Source organism: Capra hircus, unplaced genomic scaffold (genome assembly GCF_001704415.2).
Source record: "Capra hircus breed San Clemente unplaced genomic scaffold, ASM170441v1, whole genome shotgun sequence".
In the NCBI taxonomy this organism is placed as follows: domain Eukaryota; kingdom Metazoa; phylum Chordata; class Mammalia; order Artiodactyla; family Bovidae; genus Capra; species Capra hircus.
In genome coordinates this window covers 1-20,330 of record NW_017195909.1, presented here as the reverse complement: position 1 = coordinate 20,330, position 20,330 = coordinate 1, and the positions used below count along the sequence as shown (strand labels likewise).

General features: G+C 45.4%; 1 long non-coding RNA gene across 1 annotated transcript; it reads left to right on the top strand.

Annotated features, from left to right (window-relative positions):
- Positions 1 to 7,553: 7,553 nt before the first annotated feature.
- LOC106503957 lies at positions 7,554 to 8,483 on the top strand. Its single transcript, XR_001917729.1, has 2 exons — positions 7,554 to 7,683; positions 8,236 to 8,483. It is a non-coding gene; the product is annotated as an uncharacterized LOC106503957 (long non-coding RNA).
- Positions 8,484 to 20,330: the final 11,847 nt, after the last annotated feature.

Sequence of the window (20,330 nt, the reverse complement as noted above, 5' to 3'; positions counted from 1 at the left end):
TTTTTACTTTCATGGCTGCAGCACCATCTGCAGTGATTTTGGAGCCCCCAAAATAAATGTCTGACACTGTTTCCACTGTTTCCCCATTATTTCCCATGAAGTGAGGGACTAGATGCCATGATCTTCGTTTTCTGAATGTTGAGCTTTCAAGCCAACTTTTTCACTCTCCACTTTCACTGTCATCAAGAGGCTTTTTAGTTCCTCTTCACTTTCTGCCATAAGGCTGGTGTCATCTGCATCTCTGAGGTTATTGATATTTCTCCCGGCAATCTTGATTCCAGCTTGTGTTTCTTCCAGTCCAGCATTTCTCATGATGTACTCTGCATATAAAGTTAAATAAGCAGGGTGACAATATACAGCCTTGACGTACTCCTTTTCCTATTTGGAACCAGTCTGTTGTTCCATGTCCAGTTCTAACTGTTGCTTCCTGACCTGCATACAGACTTCTCAAGAGGCAGGTCAGGTGGTCTGGTATTCCCATCTCTTTCAGAATTTTTGACAGTTTATTGTGATCCACACAGTCAAAGGCTTTTGCATAGTCAATAAAGCAGAATAGATGTTTTCTGGAATTCTCTTGCTTTTTCGCTGATCCAGCGATGTTGGTAATTTGATCTCTGTTCCTCTGCCTTTTCTAAAACCAGCTTGAACATCAGGAAGTTCACGGTTGCCGTATTGCTGAGGCCTGGCTTGGAGAATTTTGAGCATTACTTTACTAGCATGTGAGATGAGTGCAATTGTGCGGTAGACACTGAAGAAGCTGAAGTTGAACTTCTATGAAGACCTACAAGACCTTCTAGAACTAATACCCAAAAAAGATGTCCTTTTCATTATAGGGGACTGGAATGCAAAAGTAGGAAGTCAAGAAACACTTGGAGTAACAGGCAAATTTGCCCTTGGAATGCGGAATGAAGCAGGGCAAAGACTAATAGAGTTTTTTGCCAAGAAAATGCACTGGGTCATAGCAAACATCCTCTTCCAACAACACAAGAGAAGACTCTACACATGGACATCACCAGATGGTCAACACCGAAATCAGATTGATTATATTCTTTGCAGCCAAAGAGAAGCTCTATACAGTCAACAAAACAAGACCGGGAGCTGACTGTGGCCCAGATCATGTACTCATTATTACCAAATTCAGACTTAAACTGAAGAAAGTAGGGAAAACCGCTAGACCATTTAGGTATGACCTAAATCAAATCCCTTATGATTATACCGTGGAAGTGAGAAATAGATTTCAGGGCCTAGATCTGATAGATAGAGTGCCTGATGAACTATGGAATGAGGTTCGTGACATTGTAGCAGGAGACAGGGATCAAGACCATCCCCATGGAAAAGAAATGCAAAATAGCAAAATGGCTGTCTGGGGAGGCCTTACAAATAGCTGTGAAAAGAAGAGAAGCGAAAAGCAAAGGAGAAAAGGAAAGATAAAAGCATCGAATGCAAAGTTCCAAAGAGTAGCAAGAAGAGATAAGAAAGCCTTCTTCAGCGATCAATGCAAAGAAATAGAGGAAAAGAACAGAATGGGAAAGACTAGAGATCACTTCAAGAAAATTAGAGATACCAAGGGAAAGATGGGCTCAATAAAGGACAGAAATGGTCTGGACCTAACAGAAGCAGAAGATATTAAGAAGAGGTGGCAAGAATGCACAGAAGAACTGTACAAAAAAGATCTTCACAACCCAGATAATCACAAATGGTGTGATCACTCACCTAGAGACAGACATCCTGGAATGTGAAGTCAAGTGGGCCTTAGAAAGCATCACTAGGAACAAAGCTAGTGGAGGTGATGGAATTCCAGTTGAGCTATTTCAAATCCTGAAAGATGATGCTGTGAAAGTGCTGCACTCAATATGCCAGCAAATTTGGAAAACTCAGCAGTGGCCACAAGACTGGAAAAGGTCAGTTTTCATTCCAATCCCAGAGAAAGGCAATTGCAAGGAATGCTCAAACTATAAAATAAAAAATAAAGAAATAGGACTTAATTATACTTACAGTATTTTTACAGGCAAGTTCAGTTCAGTTCATTTGCTTACTCCAGTCCGACTCTTTAACACAGCAAATGAAACTATAAACAGGGTGAAAGACAACCCTCAGAATGGCAGAAAACAATCGCAAATGAAGCAACTGAAAAAGAATTAATCTCAAAAATATACAAGCATTTCATGCAGCTCAATATCAGAAACAACCCAATCAAGAAATGGGCAGAAGACCTAAAACAGACATTTTTCCAAAGAAGACATAGCTGGTCAACAAACACATGAAAAAGGTGTGCGACATTGCTCATTATTAGTGAAATGCAATTCAAAAGTACAAGGAGGTATCATCTTTTCAGAATGGCCACCATCAACAAATCTACAAACCATAAATGCCTAACAGGATTGTTGAAAAGGGAATCCTCTAGCACTGTTGGTGGGTAAGTAAATCCGTACATCCAGAATGTAGAACGGTATGGAGATTCCTAAAGAAACTGGGAATAAAAATACCACATGAAACAGCAATCCCATGATTGCTACTTTTACTTTAAACTGCTTAATATTTTCTGTTTGTTGGTAATTTTTCAGTTTGCTTAATTCATCCTTTTTTCAACCCGGCCGGGCGGGGGAGAAACGGGCAAGCATCTCCACCGAGCAACACTGCCCCCTGCAGACCACAGAAACCAAAATGCCAGCAAGCCCGGAAGAAAATCGATCCTTTCTGCTCGGTTTTCGGGCAGAGGACTTATGGGGGATGCCCCTGAGGACCAGAGAAAGAAAGGGAACCTCTCGAAGGGACCCGGGCAAACCACCCCTGGACCGCGCGAGTTCCGCTCGACTCGCCCACAGAACCACAGCGAGACGGGCAAGAAGTCAGGACGTCGAGGAAGATCCGGAGTTGCTGAGGGCTGGTTCTGGGCCTGCCCCGGGGAGCAGTGAGGTCAGGGCCAGTCTCCCAGCCTGCGTCTGCTGGGAGATTTCTCCCCGAAACTGTTTGGAACTCTCCACAGAGGGACCTGATCCGCGATGTCCGGGTCCTGTCCAACCTGGCCCCAACAAGACGGTTATTTTGGGTCACTACGCTGCCCTCTTCTCTGTCAGTCGACTCTGGATTAAAGTCCCTTCCTGACCCACCTTGCAGTGAGCTGAGCAACTCGTACTCCTTAACAGCTGATTACTTTCCAGGTGCTTTGCACTATAAATGTGTTATGTCATAAATCTTGATAGAGTGGATGAGTCGTTTTCTATGTACTTTCCCTCCCGCCCCCTTTCATTTAGTATCTCATTTGTAATGAATATTGGTTTTCAGTCCGTTGGTCGTGACCGACTCTTTGCGACCCCATGGACTGCAAGCAGCATGTCAGGAGGCTTCCCTGTCCTTCACCATCTCCCGGAGCTTGCTCAGACTCATGTCCACTGAGTCAGTGATGACATCCAACCATCTTGTCCTCTGTCATCCCCTTCTCCTGCTGCCCTCAGTCTTTCGCAGCATTGCAGGCTGTCTTTACCCTCAATCCCAGTGAGCATTTTATTTCACTCCTCCACTGGGGAGGGGAAAGTATCCTACAAACCAGTGTGCAAACTTCAATCTGACAGACTTGAGACCTGAACATAGGGACACTCTCTGAGGAACCCTGAGAACCTGGAGAGCTGACTCTTCCTCTGTGTGCCACAGGCCCCAAAGGCATAAAATGAGGGCAGTAATAGCATCTGCTTCTTGGGTGGTGTCCAGCATCAATTACCCAGCAGGATCTTGGCTTGGCACTTTCCCTGTCATGTTATTATTGTAGGTGGCTGAGATGGTAAGGAGTCAGCCTGCAGTGCAGGACAGCCAGATTCAATCGCTGGGTTGGCAAGATCCTCTGGAGAAGGAAATGGCAACCCACTCCATTATTCTTGCCTGGAGAATCCCATGGGCAGAGGAGCCTGGCTGGCTACAGTCCAAGGGGTCTTAAAGAAACAGACACGTCAGAGCCACTTTCAGTTCCACTTCACGTAATGATTTTCAAGTCAAAACTTACTGTCATAAAAAAGTTCTCTTTTAAACATACAGGAATTCCTCAACGATCGGAAGTAAGACAAGGGCGACCACTCCGTCCACTATCATTCACTATGTCCGCTTATATTATTTTTTGTAATTTTAAGTGTCAGTGGGTCCGGCGAAAGTTCTCACAACGGGCTCTCTGAAGGGCTCAGATGCACTTTGAATCAGCCAACCGGCACAAGCTAAGGAAAACCAAACCAAACCAAACCAAACCAGCCGCTTCTTGTGGCAAAAGGCTTCCTGTCATTTTATTAAAGCGCGAAGGGCGGAGGAAAAACCGGCCCGGCGACACTGCGGAGCAACACTGCCACCTGCAGGCCACAGAAACCAAAACGCCGCAAGCCCGGAAGACGAGTCATCGTTTCTGCTGGGTTTTCGCGCAGAGGACTGGACAGCCTGGATGCGAAAGTTAAAGGGATGCCCGTAAGGACCAGAGAAAGGAAGGGAATCTCTCGAAGGGGTCCGGCCAAACCACCCCCGGACAGCCAGCCGTCCGCGGAACCATAGCAACACGGGCAGGAAGTCAGGGTGTCCGGGAAGATCCGGCGCTTGGCGGGCGGGGCTGCACTCCGATTGGCTGGCTCTGGGCCTGCGCGCAGCAACCCAGTGAGGCCCGTGCCCGTCTCCTGGCCCTGGTCGGCTGGGAGATTTCTCTGGGACCGGATTTCGAACTCTCCACTGAAGAACCTGACCGGTGACGCCCGGGTCCTGTCGCCCACTGCCGAAGCCCCACACGTGCGGGAACGTTACAAGTCCCCTGTCCATTCTCCTCCCTCCCACCCCCGGCCTGTGACCGCGTCCCTCCCGTGGTACACTCACTGTTCTCTCAGGCCTCACTCTTCTGATCCGTCCTCAGTGCCCCACGAGGCTCACCCGGTCACCCCGGAGACTCTCCGTCCTTAGCGATGCTCCCTTCATCCCCACCCGAGCATCCCTCTGCCCACGGTCCCGCCCGGGGCATCAGGAAGGACCGCGCCCCTCGTGGTGTCCTGGTTCCAGCATTCCTCCCTGTCATCACCCTCAACATGATGTCCTGTCCTCCAGCTCCCTCGCACTAGTGCCATGCACTGATGCCACAGCCTCCTGGAGACCCAGCTCACCGACCGCGCGTCCTTTCACACCATGCGCCAGGCCCCTCCTGGATGGGCTGAGCCAGGGCTGGAAGCTGTCCCTGTCAAACACACCTCTCCCTGACAAACACACCTCTTGTGCTCCTTGCACCCTCCTGCCTGCCCACTCCCTCCCTGTGTCTGAGCATCGAAGAGAAAACTTTACAACTTTACAGAAGTGTTTTATCTTAAATCCATGGCCGGAGTAGACCGCTGTTCAGTTTCAGGGTCACCTAACTACACCCCTACACTACACACTCCTAACCTTTCATGCTAATGACCACCAGCCCCACCCGCCAATAATTCCTGGAGAATACCGAAGCAATCCGGTGGGATTTCTCAAGTTTCCCAGTCCCGATCTGCATGTTTCTGCCCTGGCACTCTGCTGCCCCTCTCCACGCCTGCTCGTGACTGCACGGAGCCGCTCACCTCTGCCCGGGATCCCATGCCTTGCACCTTCTCAGGGACTTTGCCCCTGCAGTTATCATTCCTCTCTCCTGAACCAGCACCTGCTCCCTCTACATCGGAGCATTCCACAGCACAGGGGGAAACCCACCGTCTTCCACCACCCTAGTCTGCAGCTACTGGCACATTACCGGTTGCCCTTCAAGGCAAAACTGCTTCAAATTCTGCAGAGAGATTCTCTCCTCTGCCCCCTTCCATGGAGCTTTTGTCCCAGTCACTCCACTGTAACTGGCCTCGTCATGGCCATCACGAATATCCATACTTCCTGATCCCGCAGACACTCTTCAGTGCTCATCTTAGGCAACATCTCAGGCACCTTTGGCATACTTGCCTCTTGTGTTCTTTATCCCTCTGTTTTTTATATTTCAGGGGCATGGGGCTTATGGGACAACAGCGTCTCCTAGATGTACTCGACAAGGGACACATTCTACACTATGCCCCCTTTGACCTGGATATTGTATGGGAAGTCATGGGTCAAATGAAAGACAAGCCAAGGAAAAGAGCATCCCAGTCACAGCGGGGGAACGGCCCACAGAGGCAGTGGCAGGCAGAGGTGAGAGAGCTCGGACAAGGGAGGAGTGACAAGAAATGAAGAGGAACTCCAGGGAAAAGGAGGATTCCACCCCATTCACACTTGGGAGTCACAGGGGGCACACTGTACGATGACCCAACGGAGTCTTTGGGCAGAAGGGTGGCTGCAGTTTAGGAATTTCGTTTTCTGAAGCTGATCTTGGTTCCTGCTGTGGTGCAGGTGAGATCCAAGGGAGGGCTCTGCATCACCCGAGGGAGAAATGTGGAAAGGGACTGAATCCAGACAAAGCCTACGCAGGCGATGGCTAGGGGACCTCGCGGCTGAGGCTGAGGAGTGGACGTCCCTTCCCGGGGATGGGCTGGACGATCAGACCCAGATTCAGACGGGTCTGGCAGATGCCAGCAGGGTGGCTGAGGCTCAGTCATCCAGGGAGGACCGGGCCCACAGCAAGAGGAGAGAGACAACCAATGGCAAGTTTCCACCGCCCCCACCCACGGGCGGTGCAGGTCAGCATCACCAGGTGGAGCCAGGAGAGGAGAGCACACCCTGCGAGCACACAGCCCACTGCTCCCAATACCATGCATCTTTGGTTCCTTTCAAGCCATGCTTCTTGAAAGTATAAGACACCAGGACCATCCTTATCTGGTTACCTCTCGATTCCTCCGCCATGTGCCCATCCACAGAACATCCCCTTGCTAACGCCTCCCAAGAGCTCCGTGGGCCAAACCATAGTACCCAGTGCTGTACTGGCCACGGACACTTTCCGTTTTCAAAACCACTTTTCCTTGGTCAGAGTCTGTGACAGCAGCCCACCCTGGCTTTCCCCCTACCTCTCAGTCCATTACTTCTAAGTCTCCTTGTCAGTCCATTTACTTTGATCCCCTCCTAAATCTTGGGCTTTGTTTTCCTCTGGTTTCCAACCTCTGCCCTGTGCTCTTCCACTCCATACATGATCCTTGGGGTGACCACGTCACCCCCACAGAGCTTCTACCCATCTAACTTGTTTTCATCAGTATCCCCCTGTATGCTGATGGCTTTTCCTATCACTAAATCTACCTAGGACATCTCAACTGGGCCCCAGATTCCCCACAGGCCGAGACGTATGGGGCATCTGCACTCAGATGTCCCAGAAGCCCTGCAGACCTGCTTAGTAGCCCCAGGCCAATGTTCCCTGGGGTGTCTCATGGATGGGCACCGCCATCCACCCAGTTCCTTAAACCACAATCCCGGGCACGCTGCTGGGTGTGATCTTCACTGTGCAGTGACTCCCCTGGAGCTGCTCTGCAAAAGGCTGACCCGAGATCTTCCTGTTGCCACAGGTGGGGATCCGTTCCTCTCAGAGGCCCTGTTCCTGCAGACACACTCTGAAGGTGTCCGGAGCACACGCCATGACCCTCTTTTGGATCTCCGAGAGGACCCGGGGCACTGTAATGCACCTGAGAGGTTGAAAGCCCTGTCTGTAACAAGACGATGAGTCAGGACACAGCAGTGCAAGCCCATCACTGGGGAATGTGCCAAAGGATATCTGGAAGAGATCCCTAAAGAACCCTTAGGGAGGTGGGTCTCCATGGGTGTGCACCAAACAAGGGATTGCTTAACTGTATTTTTCCCAATGAGCATCCTGTTCCGATTTGGTCTTCATCTGAGTGCGGGAGTTAATTTGATAACACAGGAAACGGCAACTGAGCACAGGCAGCAGATACGCTGACAGCCGATCCTGCTGCATCAGCATCCACAGCTACAATTCTCAGCCATCTTTGATCTTTAAAGCACTATTCTGATCTGGTGCATGACGGTATCTCCACAGTATTTTAGGAATGTATTCAATTAACTAGGCACAAGGGATCCTGACAAGAACTAAAACGTACTGAGTTTCACTAACAACAGCAGAGAGTTAACTGTAAAACTCTGGATTCAGGAACATGCAGCAGAGCAAGCACAAGGTCAGTTTTCAAACTAGTATTAATTCGGGCAAGTCGTCCCTTTCCTCAGCCTAAGATAGCTGTCAAGCATAGCGGGTCATGATGAAAACCTGTTTTCGCTGTAGAGAGGAGTTGCAAATTTTCGATCTTCGATTTCCTCTTGTAAGAATGGGTTCCGTTTCCACAGCTGCAAGGTCGGCTTTCAGAAGAGAACACTTTCAGATAAAGCTCACGCCAGGGCCACATACCAGACCTACTACTTCAGACTCTCTGGGGATGTCCTGCCAGCATCGGCTCTCCTAAAGCCTCTCCAGGGGAGATTTGATGCACAGTTTAGGTTGAGAAGCACAATCACATGATGCTTCACCCATCCTGGTTTTAAATAGAATCCTGAACTGAAGAGCCATGTTTGCTACTAAAGACGTTACAAAAATTTTTAATTACGTGTCTTCCCTTCTGAGATGAATTTTGCCATATTTATTCACAGACATATTTAGAACAATTTCAATGACTCAGTGGTGTGTTATGCCCCCAAGTCCCCTTCCTTACCAGACACTCAGGCAGATGGACGGGAGGGAACGCACCTCAGTCCTGGCGGCAGAAGGAGGATGGATGGAGTTCCGTTGTCTTGGTTACTGCTCTGCTGAGCATCCCACCTGGGTTGCTGATCTCAGGCAGGGGACCTCACACCAGGTTAACAGGTATTCCTGTGACCAGTGGTTGGAGCTAAGGGCTGAGATCCGTTACTGAATCTGGGAAACGGAAGCTGGGTCCACGTGATTTGAGAAGAATAGGAAAACAACTAAGTAGAATTTCAGATGCAGGGTGGCTTCTGGAGCCTGTCCAGAGCCACTGACTTGTGGTCACCAACGGGCTCCTGTGCGTAAACACAGAGACACACTAGACGTGTGTGCTCACTGGGGGGTTCTGTCCTGACGTGCAGCGACTGTCTCTGGAGGAGCATCTAGCACATGTGGAGGAGGCCGGACCCAGGACGTGGAAGGAGCAGGGGCGCTCCCCACTGTTACAGAAAGCAATGGCACATCTTTTCCCACATGTCTCACCTGCCACATCTGCATTACCTTCCTAAACTGCTTTACTGAGGTGTAATCACATACCACAAATCACACCCATCACTTCCAGGGCAGTGACTTTTAGCAACTTCACACAGTGGTGCAACCCGCCACAGTGCAGTTGTGGAACCCTGCCAGCACCACGAAAAGGGTCCGTGTACCCATCAGCAGTCGATCCCCAAGCGGATCTGCACGCCCAGGCACCCTCTCATCTAATTTCTGTCTTTTGTAGATTTGCCCTTTGCGGGCATTTCATATCAACGGACTCCTGCAGGAAGTAGCCTTTTGTGTCTGGGTTCTTTCACTTAGCACAATGCTTTGGAGGCTCACCCATGTGGCAGCAGAAAGCAGAAGCTCATCACTTTTCATCCATCTATGCTGTTCCACTGAATGGCTACAGAATACTCTGTTTACCCCTCTCCAGCTGACAGACTTTTAGGCTGCTCCACTATTTGGAGATTACAGACAGTGCTGCTGTGAAAGACATCTAAGGACAAGTGTTTGTGTGCACATGGGTTTTCATTTCTCATTTCCCCATGATTTCATTTCTTCTCTTGCATGGTGCACAGGCTAGACCCTTCAGTCAGTGTGGAACAGAGGTGGTTGAAGCAGACCTCCTATCCTTGGTCTGGATCTCAAGAGGCAAGCATGCACTCAGACTCTACTAGATGTGATGTGACGAGAGCTGGATGTTTCTCGGGATGTTCGTCTTCAACCACACGAAGGACGATCCCGTTCATCCCGAGATGCGTCTGAGACCGTTTTTGTATTATGACTGATTATTTGTTTTATTCTTATTTATTATTGTACATGAAAGGGTCTTGAAAGGTGCCAAATTTGCTTATATACTTTTGTATCGAGGTCAAGATGACAGGTGGTTTCTGTTCCGGGGGTTCATTATATGCGATATTGCTTGTTTCTGGCATTCATATGAGTTGATGTTGTCGGTCCAATACTAGCATTATTCGCGTGGTGAAAGATGTAACAGTTATGGGTATATTATGTAGGTATGAAGGTAATGAAGGTGAAGACAAGGACGTAAAGTGAATAATTGCATAGTGAGCACTTTGCAATAATGTTTCATCTGATGTTTGGTTTGCACTTAAAGCAATAGCGTTACAGTGATTAGTGTGCAGGGTGTATGACATCGTATTTTTGGCGGGATAGGAAAGGAAATGGTGAAGAATTAAGTTATGGTTGTATGGTTTATGGTGATGCAAGTTCTTGGTTTGGTATGGGGCTACGTACTGAGGCTTATAAGGTTATCAATTAGGACATCGATTGGCTCTCTTTTGTCATATTCAGGAAGAATCTGTGAAGGATGGGTGGCTAATTTTTCTTTTAAACAATTGACACATTTGCTGATGAAACGCAGGTAGGCAGGATTTGCTTTGTGGGAATGGTCCTTAATGAATGGTTCAGTAATTGGTTTTGCCTGTTGGTGAAAGAGGATACTTATCAGAATTACTTTGTTTATTTGGGCCAACTAACAGAGGGAACGGAAAGATAGAGCGCGATTTTGAAAAAACTACAACCTAGGATTTTCTGCTGTTGTTCTAGGTCGGCATCTCCGGCGTACGAATTTGACCAGTGCTGCAAATCTACTGCCATCTGCCGATGCGACATGGTTGGACAACTAGATTTCTGGCTCCTAACCGCTTACGCACCTGTAAATGGGGAGAGTATGCTGCTCAGCAAAGTGAGCCAATTGAGCAAACGTGTTCCAATGGGACAGGTTGGGATAGGCAGACTGTTCGAGGTGGGGAAGGGGGGTGGCACAGCTGATATCCTCATTTACAACCGCACGTATCATAGACTCGGTGCAGCCCTATGCAGTTGTGGGTAATTCTGCAGTTGGATGGAATTGAGCAGGAGCACAGAGTACTTGTCCTTACATCCGTAAAATGTTCCTTCATCTATCCTGGGTCTTGTTATAGGGTTGAGTAGTTCTGGCTAGAGAGAAGCCTGTCTCTGACGGGATGCAGTAGGCACTCGCCAGGTATAAAGGGGTGTAGACCACTCTGGACTCAATCTGCTTGAAGTGATCACCAATTTGGGAGGCAGGGATTGGCCATGCAATTCTCTCTCATTTAGATCAAAACAGCGCACATGAACGACACTGGGGGATGTTTGAAGGTTAAGATATCCTAGTCAGGGAAGTAACTAGAGACAACGTGCGCTCGGAGGCAACAATGAGAAGGTGTGTCAGCTAGATAAGGAAACAAGCTGCTCCATTAACTTGAGGCAATCGAGCCGTAGAGTGATGCTCACAACTAAGAGAAGTTGAAATGAGAGGCAAAATAGCAGCTGCTACTTAAGGAGTAGTAGCAAAGGTAAATCCTCGCTTCTACCAATTAGAGAGATAAGCCTCGTCACAACAAAAACGCACAGTGCGAGCACATAAAATAAATATAAAGAGAAAACCGGAAGGCAATACTTTCTGTATGGTTCATAGATTGAAAAATACATTGATAGGTAGATAGACAAAGGTAGGGTGGATCTTCTATCTGGTTACTTTGAAATACTAGATATTTTGGGTGAGAGCTAACAAATTTAATACAGGCTGGATATTAAATCTTTAGAAGTTCGCCAGGCCTGCTTTTTCTAGAGAGCATACAATTTCTCAGGAGAATAGGTGTATTGATAGGACTTTAGTACATTACTTTCAGGAGAACATGATAGGCAGCATTAAACAGCAGTAAATTCAAGGGCTTAAGAAAAGCGAGATGAATTAGGAAGAGCATGGTTCAAAAAATCTGATGAATTATTATGAGTTGCCTGTTGCAATACAGGCGTAGGATGCAACGATCACAGAAGAGTCTCTTCACAGTTTAGATAATGAAAATCTGTGGTGGTATCGGAACCACTTAGTTGGTTCGTTTAAGGTTACGTCGATGGTTCGGGACCTTAAAGCTTAAAGGCTTGGAGTGGTTGAAAAATAATTGGAAAATGAACCTCAACACATTAATCCAATTACGTGATTATTGTCACGATGTCACAGGGAAGGTTCATCACGAATGCATTTATTTCGTTTATACTAGAATACGAATTCATGCAGATAAGAAAATGAATATACATTTAGAATTGAAAGAACACACACACTTGTGAAATGAAATACTTGAGTATATTTAGAAAAGGTGCTCAATTGAAATCCATGGTATATATTCTTTCTTCTTACTGACACATCCATCTTCACGCTTAGAGAATGAAATAGGAGGGATTATTTGGGCATGGCTGTCTGGATTTGTCCCACAGACAGATTGGCTTTTATATAACGAAAAGAAATTACACACTAAGGATGTCGAGTTACATTGAATAGCGAGGCACTATAAACAAATGGCATATAGGACGACGAGGGTAAAACTGGATAGTCGGTAAACAAGGAGGGCAGTGAGCGGAGAAATGCTGGGGAATAAATTCATCATATACTCATTTCTTCGCACACAAGTGAACTAGCAAGTGAGGAGGCATTTATATTCCTGGCAATACTTGGCCTCGAATGACTAAAAGATATCAATCAAATACGCTGCTTAAGATCAAGCTGCTAGATTATCTTCTTATTTTCGAATAGGCTCTGGGCAGGGAAGATTTACTGAGATGAGTAGTGGAGAGAACGACAGAAGTTCCCGGCCAGCCCATGGAGTGAGAAGGCAGAGTTCTTTTAGTTCGGGAGGCTGATCTTGTTCTCTCAGTGTCAGCTAGACTTTAAATCGACCTACGATAGTTCGAACGGAGCAGGCTACTTATGTCAGGGCGATTCCTAGCTTTTGATGGGGGTGAGAATACTGGAGGTGGGGGTGGGATGTCTTGCGATGCTCGCTGGGGAACGTTGGCGGACCCTCAGGGATATGAACCAAGAGTTTGTGACTAAATTCCGAAGCTGAACTGTCAATGCGACGATTTTTCATCTAACATAGAGACCGTCCACGGGGCAAGTCCATGAAACTCTTAGGAACAGGGATTTAAAGAGCAGAGACATCATTGACTGGTGGGAAGACTAATGTATCAGAAAGTGTCGATATGATAGGAGTTATTCCAGCAGTGTTAGTGGCGTGTTACAGAGATGTGTGAGTTGGATGAGTAAGGCAGGTATGGGATCAGATTGTGTGGACGAGGGAGGGATGACACATTTAGACATCATCGGATGTAAGAACAAAACTGGGCTTCAATCTAAAAGGAAATGAACATCTGATACTTATGTGAAGGATGATGCTGAAGTGGTTTGCAATATCCTATAGGCCACCTGATGCGAATAAGTGATCATTGAAAACACCTAATGCTAGGAAAACTTAATGGCTCGAAGGCAAGGAGTGAGAAAGGAGGAGAAAGAGGCGTGAGATGGTTTTTTAGAATACAATCACAAATTTCAATTTGGGGACAGTACTATTGCTCAATAAGGAGATTAGTTGTAGGCGGTGGAGCTGGCGTGGCTGAGTCATGGTCGTTTAATAGTCAGGACCAGACTGGGGCAGACTGAAATCACATCGACAGACGCTGCTTGTGAGCTTCCAGCCTAAGGTGCCACAGCGCACATCTCAGCAGAGCTAAGAAGGCTTCCGGTGTCTCAGTGGTAAAGGTCTGAGATAATGGGATATAATTACACTCTCAGTGCCTGATTAGGTTGATAGTGGGGTGCCTTAGAGCTCATTAGACTCCCTCACCAGATCGCGGACATAAAGGGAGCCTTCTCACTCAGTAATTGTGAGCGGCTAATTTCGTTAATTTTAGGCTGGTGGCAGAATTGGAGTTGTTGTGTATATCACCTGCTCAGTGGTTTTTCCATACCCTTTGCAGTTCTTCACATTTTTCTTTGAGTCACGCAAATCGCGGAAGTTCCTCATGGCCAACTTGGTTCCGCAAAGCTGACTGCATTTCTCCAGCTAAGATTAAACCTCTAGACCACATGGCCAGGTGGGTGCGTGTAGCGCCCGGGAGGCTGTAAATGTTTTCGTGGATTGGTTTTGGTACTCTTCGGATTGTCTAGTCGACTCCAGAATCACAATTAAATGGGGTTTCCAGATGCGATCATTGAGACACGGTTTGTGTGTTATCAAAAGAGGCGCGTCCTGTAATATCTAAGGGTTGAACATCGATGCCAAGGTGGCTGGATGTGCAGATGGGAGGCGTGCTGCTGCTTCACTCTGGTTGCCGCACGGGAGACCTTGGATACAAAGCAGGACTTGTGGATTATTTTTTAAGCGCACAAGTCCACTGCTGCAATGGGGCACAAAAGACGAAAAGGTTGAAGTCTAACTATGCATTTCCAATGGATTAGAAGCACAGTGTCTGGTCCATTGGGTACCTGGAGTAGGGTGGTATAGTTTAGGGGGTTATAGGGAAACAAATATGCATAAGTGACTTACTTGTCTTTCACGGGTAGCAGGCTTTAAGCCAGTTGCTTCAGGACGTCTTCTATACAGAGCACAGCCCCACTATGTACAAGATATTGACTTTTGACTTAGTGTTTGGGCCATGGGTGAGTTTTTTCAGGTACCTGGAAGGAGATAAGTTAAAACAATTAACTTTATCTTTATGCTGAAACTCAAGATAACTGAGAACGGGGTTTCGAAAAAGATCCAGATTTTTTCTATTATATTAGAAAAACTGGCTAGGTTACAATGAAGATTACAACACATTAAAGATACTAATGGGAGTTATTTGGAATTATAGCTAGAATGTGCACCTAAGAGAAAAACTTGTTATGTGGTCTAACTGCATATCCAGGTTTGTTCTCTTGCATTTAAGAAAATTACGAGATGGGGGAGGTAATGTCTCATGATAATTAGTCGTTTGTGGTTTCTAATCTGATTTATCACTATGGTTATTTCGAGAAAAGTTGGTACTCAATCTTTTGCGCAATAGTTGATATTGGAGGGTTGCTCCACTAATTGCGGTCTGAGGAAACTTTTTAGAACGTCGGTATGGCCAGGAACTGTTGTCTGTGATGTATTGGCATAGTTGAATGAACTGTTTAATCATGGTCGTTCACGCCACTTGCTTAGAGACACTGTGTTTTTAATCGGGAAGGTAACAGATCCATATATGGATGTTATTGATGGACGGAATGGAAGGAGAAGATTACCTCAAGACATTTATTCTTGGGAGGGAAAGGAACACTGGAGTACCATTTCAGCCAAGACTCTGAGCTCGCTTTGGAATCGAGGGTAGGGATTAGTCAGAGGAAGATATTTTGCCAACACTGGATAGCCTGTGTTTCCAAAAAAAGTCGATGGAGGGGTTCGCCTACCCATTTTTGGTTGATGATCTTGGGGTTCCATTTCGTGGCGGTGGGCCCCAAATTGACTGCAAGCTCTGTTGCCAGCTAGTGACTTTGTGCAGAATTCGATTCACCTGGTTCCGCAATTCGTCTACGTGTCTCTGTTTCTGCCAGCTGGCGCTCAAAAAGTAGGATGATAGCAGTAAAAAGCCTACTATAGCCTATTGCTATGAGTATACCGAGCCTTCTTATGGTGTAATGTACACATTATTCAGCGAAGAGGGTTCAGCACGGTCAGAAGGGGAGCTGATTAGTTGCACTTTTTCTGTGTGTTACTTTACTCTGATTTCGCTTGTAATAAAAGTATCTTGAGCTTGGTCCGTGTGCAACCACGGGTGGTTTAGCGGGCAGCCTGATCAGGATATGAATAAACCATTACAATCATTAGGGAGGCAACGGTGCTTTCTTTTTCGGACTGCCATCCACTATCTAGTGACTCTCTTTTAGGGCCACAGGGCCCTGTCTCTTAGCCTTATCCATCCCCAGAACCCAAAGCTGTTATAGGTTACACGAAATTTCATAAACCATAAAACGTCCGTTGGAATGAACAGTCATGATATAGCAAGCAAAAAAATAAAGAGACAATAAACGGGCAATGTTAATAAGAAGAAATAAAGCATTTGTGATGAAAGAGACTGCTATTTTAATATCTTCATAGTTCAGATGATTTCAGCAATTGATTTAACTTGAGAATTAGACTCTGAATAAAAACATGGCAGAAAGGTAATGCATACGATGGCTCCTTAAATTACTAACAAACTCGAGGGGCCCCTAGGTGTGTTTCCTTGGGTTGAGAATTCAATATATCCAATGATTGTCAGTAGTTAGAGACACACAATATAGACAGTAATCATTGTTTTACTAAATTCAGTCGGAAATATACAGCGAAGGACTTTTTTTGTACATTTTTATAAGACATAAATTGATTGAGAAAATTATCTGTGGTAGAAATGAACGAGAATATTTCCTAAACATTGGTTTGAATATCAAATGTTGGAGGGGGAGATGATAAACAGCATACCTGAAATTTTATGTGAAACTTCTTCAACCAAAGGGGTTGGTGAGACAAAGTAGGTTTGTAGTGAAAAGGAGGATTTAGATGAGATATAGAAAAACGTGATGACACGCGTCAGAAAACGGCACATAAAAAAGATCTACAACTACAAGATGCTGGATAGGTATCTAGGAGAGGGGGATTTACTATGTGGTAGATCTATTATAGGCAGATTGATGGGTTTAATGCAAACTTAGGTCATTGGAATAGCGTAAACGGATGAAGAACAGAGTGTGGAGCGGTGTCAACTGTTAAAAGGTGGGAATCGAATTTTCATGAGAATGAAGCAATCCACTGATGGGACGACACCCAAAGGAAAACAGAAAGTGAACAAGTTTAGCCATGTAAAAAGAATTGTAGATTGACAATGAGCAGACGTTTCAATGGAAGCTTATACTGTTTATGGGGATAGCTAGGAAACCCGGAAGCACCTGAGAAAGATGTCCATATGGTTTAGAAGATGGAGATGCGGATAATGGCGCATATGTCATTATATACCGGGGGATGTTACTCAAAGTATAACGGATCGACTTTGGAAGTCAAGTTCTAGGCTAGAGGGGTTGATGATTTGAGGGACTGTCTATACCACAGGTGAGTTAGTAGTAAGCAAGAGAAAGTAGTGTATATAAGATACAGATGGAATTTAGAAGATGGTACAATGACAGTACAGTGCATGGCAGCAAAGGAGACACAGAATTACAGGTGATGTAAGTGTGGTTAATTGAGGAAAAGAATCTGGTGGGGAATCTTAGGAGTGGGAGGAGTGGTGGGAGGTTGTGTTTAGAGAGTACTGCCCTGAACATGTCCATTATTAATGTAAAAGATTGAGGCTTTGTTAAGTTTCAATGCAATGAACGCAGGGGACAGGCACAATAGCCGGTGGACTACCTTTGCAACATACCTCTGGGGATAGGTTAGGGAGGGGAGAGAATGAGGTTGAGAACGGAGGGATTTCAAGGGGTAATGGGAGGGGAATATTAACAGAGAGAGATTCATCTCTATCGGTGAAATCTATGAGGCCGGGTGTCAGTGTGAAAGTGGGAAGGTTTCATAAATAAAAGGATCTAAGATATAGTTTGTGAACGTAAATCTTTCTCTACAAATAAAATAACTATTGTAAAAGAGGGGATAGTGGCGTATTATCAATAGTGCGATAACAGACATATATTCAGTCAAAGGAGATGAGGTTCGTGCTTTTTGTCTATGCTTCCTCTGAACATGAATGGATTCGAGAAGGGTTTATGCTACCCGCTGGAATAGGCTAGAAGATAGTACGTGAGGGTACATAGGATACTAATTAGTAAGGACCGTTCTCTCAACAGTTGTCTTGCAGAATCATAAAAAGTGCGTTTAAGGATGTATATCTAGAGTTTAGACGGTGGTTGCGAGGCCTGGGGAATGTGTGAACTATCAGGGTAAAAGTTACAGGTATGAGATGATAAGTCTCTACTGATCCTAATGTATAAGAAGATCTAGATATAAATATACAAGAAATGTATTATAGGGACAGGTGAAGTCTTAAGAGAGGATAGGATTTTGAGATGGTTGTAAATTCTTTAAAACGCAGAGCTTTTTAAGAAAGGATATGTTGAAGGGTGATCAGATGAAGCCAAAAGCTGGGATAGCAGTAATCGGTTTTTCGCCAATAAGGTGTACGATGCAACGGTCAATGCAACGGTTGTCATCGCGTAAACTTACAGGTTGGGTGTGGCAATATATCAACTGAATAAAGGTGTGTCTAAAAAGATAGTGTGGATATGTTTCTGGGTGGGAGAGGCCTCAAAGGCTCAATATTTTGTGCTCCTCTGATCTCCCTCATCATTTATGTAACTTTCGCATATAGAGATTACGGACTAAGAAGGTGACAGGCTCATTTATGCTTTCATATCCTCAGCCTGGGAGCATCTTTAGTGAGAAAGAGTTGTGTGGAGAGCTAGGGAGTTGGGGACTGGTGTATTCTTGGCATTTGGAATGTTGCTGTCTTTCGGAGTAGTTGGAATATAGGGTAAGATTTATGATAAGCGAACGAGATAACTAAGGCTAAATGAAGGATAGGAAGTGAAAAGTATTCCATGAGTATTCGAGGTCCTAACACACAATTTCGGTACGCACACGAGTGCCTCATTTCTCATTTATGGGTCCTCGACAGCACTATGCAACACCCTCACAACGTCAGTGGTTGGCTGTTTGAACTGGATTTTTGCTTTACACCGTAGTTTTATTTCTTGGGGTGCATTTTATGTTATCTGTTTTTCCCATCTCTATTCCAGTCTGGACATTCCCTTTTCACATGAAAAGCCAATGGCTTGTCGCAATTCTTCGTATGTTGCCGGAGCTGGAAATGAATGTCAATGCCTTATAACGTGTCTTCCTCCCAAAGCAAAGGAGATAAGGTCTGTTCGGTCCTGACATCTGTGGCATCGGTCTCGATACCGCTTGCCCGGTTGACTTCCAACTCTATTTAACGCAAGATTTGAATCACTGCTAAGAGTATGCTCACTTGACGTAGGGCATCCACTCGTACAGACGGATATCCTTTCAAAGTTTCGACAATTGGGAGTCAGACGTGAATACAGTATCATGACGCCTCTTCCAAGAGCGGCAGGGATGTTTCTGCATATTATATTTGGAACACAAAGACTGTCTGCACGTATGACTAGGCAACGGATTCGGCCTAATGGCTATTAGTTACTTTGACTTTTCCTGCTCAGGGGTCCCTAAAAACAAGGGACGGAGAAGAAAGGTAGGGACAGGAAAGGTCATATTGTCGCTAATAAGTCAGCAATAAAGTTGAAGTGGGCGGCAACAGCTAGGCAATGTGTACGAGTCCAGTCCTTTTTTTGTTTTTGCCCCTCGTTTACTGTTTTCTGCCAACTTATTCTTTTGCTTTCATCCTGATCCTTCTTGCCAGTCAGGTTCTTCTTTTTTCTATTTAGAGCTCCTTTGTCTTCCTAGTAGGTACCGAAGGGTGTATACAGCACTGGTTCGCGCAATTTATAGTATGATCTCTGCTGCTTTGGCTGACATACAGCGCTTGACAGGGTCCTGGAAGATAGGACAATAACATCACTACTCCTTCTCTGCTCATGATGGACACAGAAGGCTCAACTCTTAATTAGGGATATGTTAGGAGAGAGGTGCGGGCAACTGATTGGATTGCCTTCAGTCTTATATGTGAAGGATGGAGGCAGAATGGTGCACAATATGTAGTAGGAGATGAAACATACGACAGTGGCCAACCAGGACGAAGCTTTCCTTTTGAAGGGTTGGTTTAAGTGCTAATTTTGAATGATCTTTTCAAACTAAAATACTAATTCTATAGCACTTTTCTTATGCAAAAAGGTTTGCATGATCCTTAGAAATCTGTCAAGGTATTTGGGGGACGCCTATTAACCTAAGGTTAAAATGCCACCAACTAAGCAGTAGTGGGATGGAGATGTCTTCCCCATAATATGTTGTTGAAATTCTTCGTGCACCACAAATTTTAAATTTAAAAACTTTTTATTATGATAAAACGCGTTTCTAAGTATTATTGCCTGGCAAATTTGAATGAGAAATGAATTTGCAGAATAGTATTACATATATGAGAATAGATATTAAACGAAAACTTAGAACAGTAGTATTATGACTGTAGGAAGCTCTTTAGTGCCACTCGGACTTTATTCTTGGCAGGAAGATAGGTCATAAATAACTCCGAGCAAAAGGCAAGTAGGAATTTGAAGTAGGCTCTGATCTCCTCAAATGAATTAGAACTCTATTGATTTTCAGTAACAGGAGGTTGATAATCGAATAATTTACTTCTTATAATTTTTAATTCCTTGACTAGAACAATTTATTCGAAACCAGTAGATTAATTCTCATCTTCTTTTACTCTTATT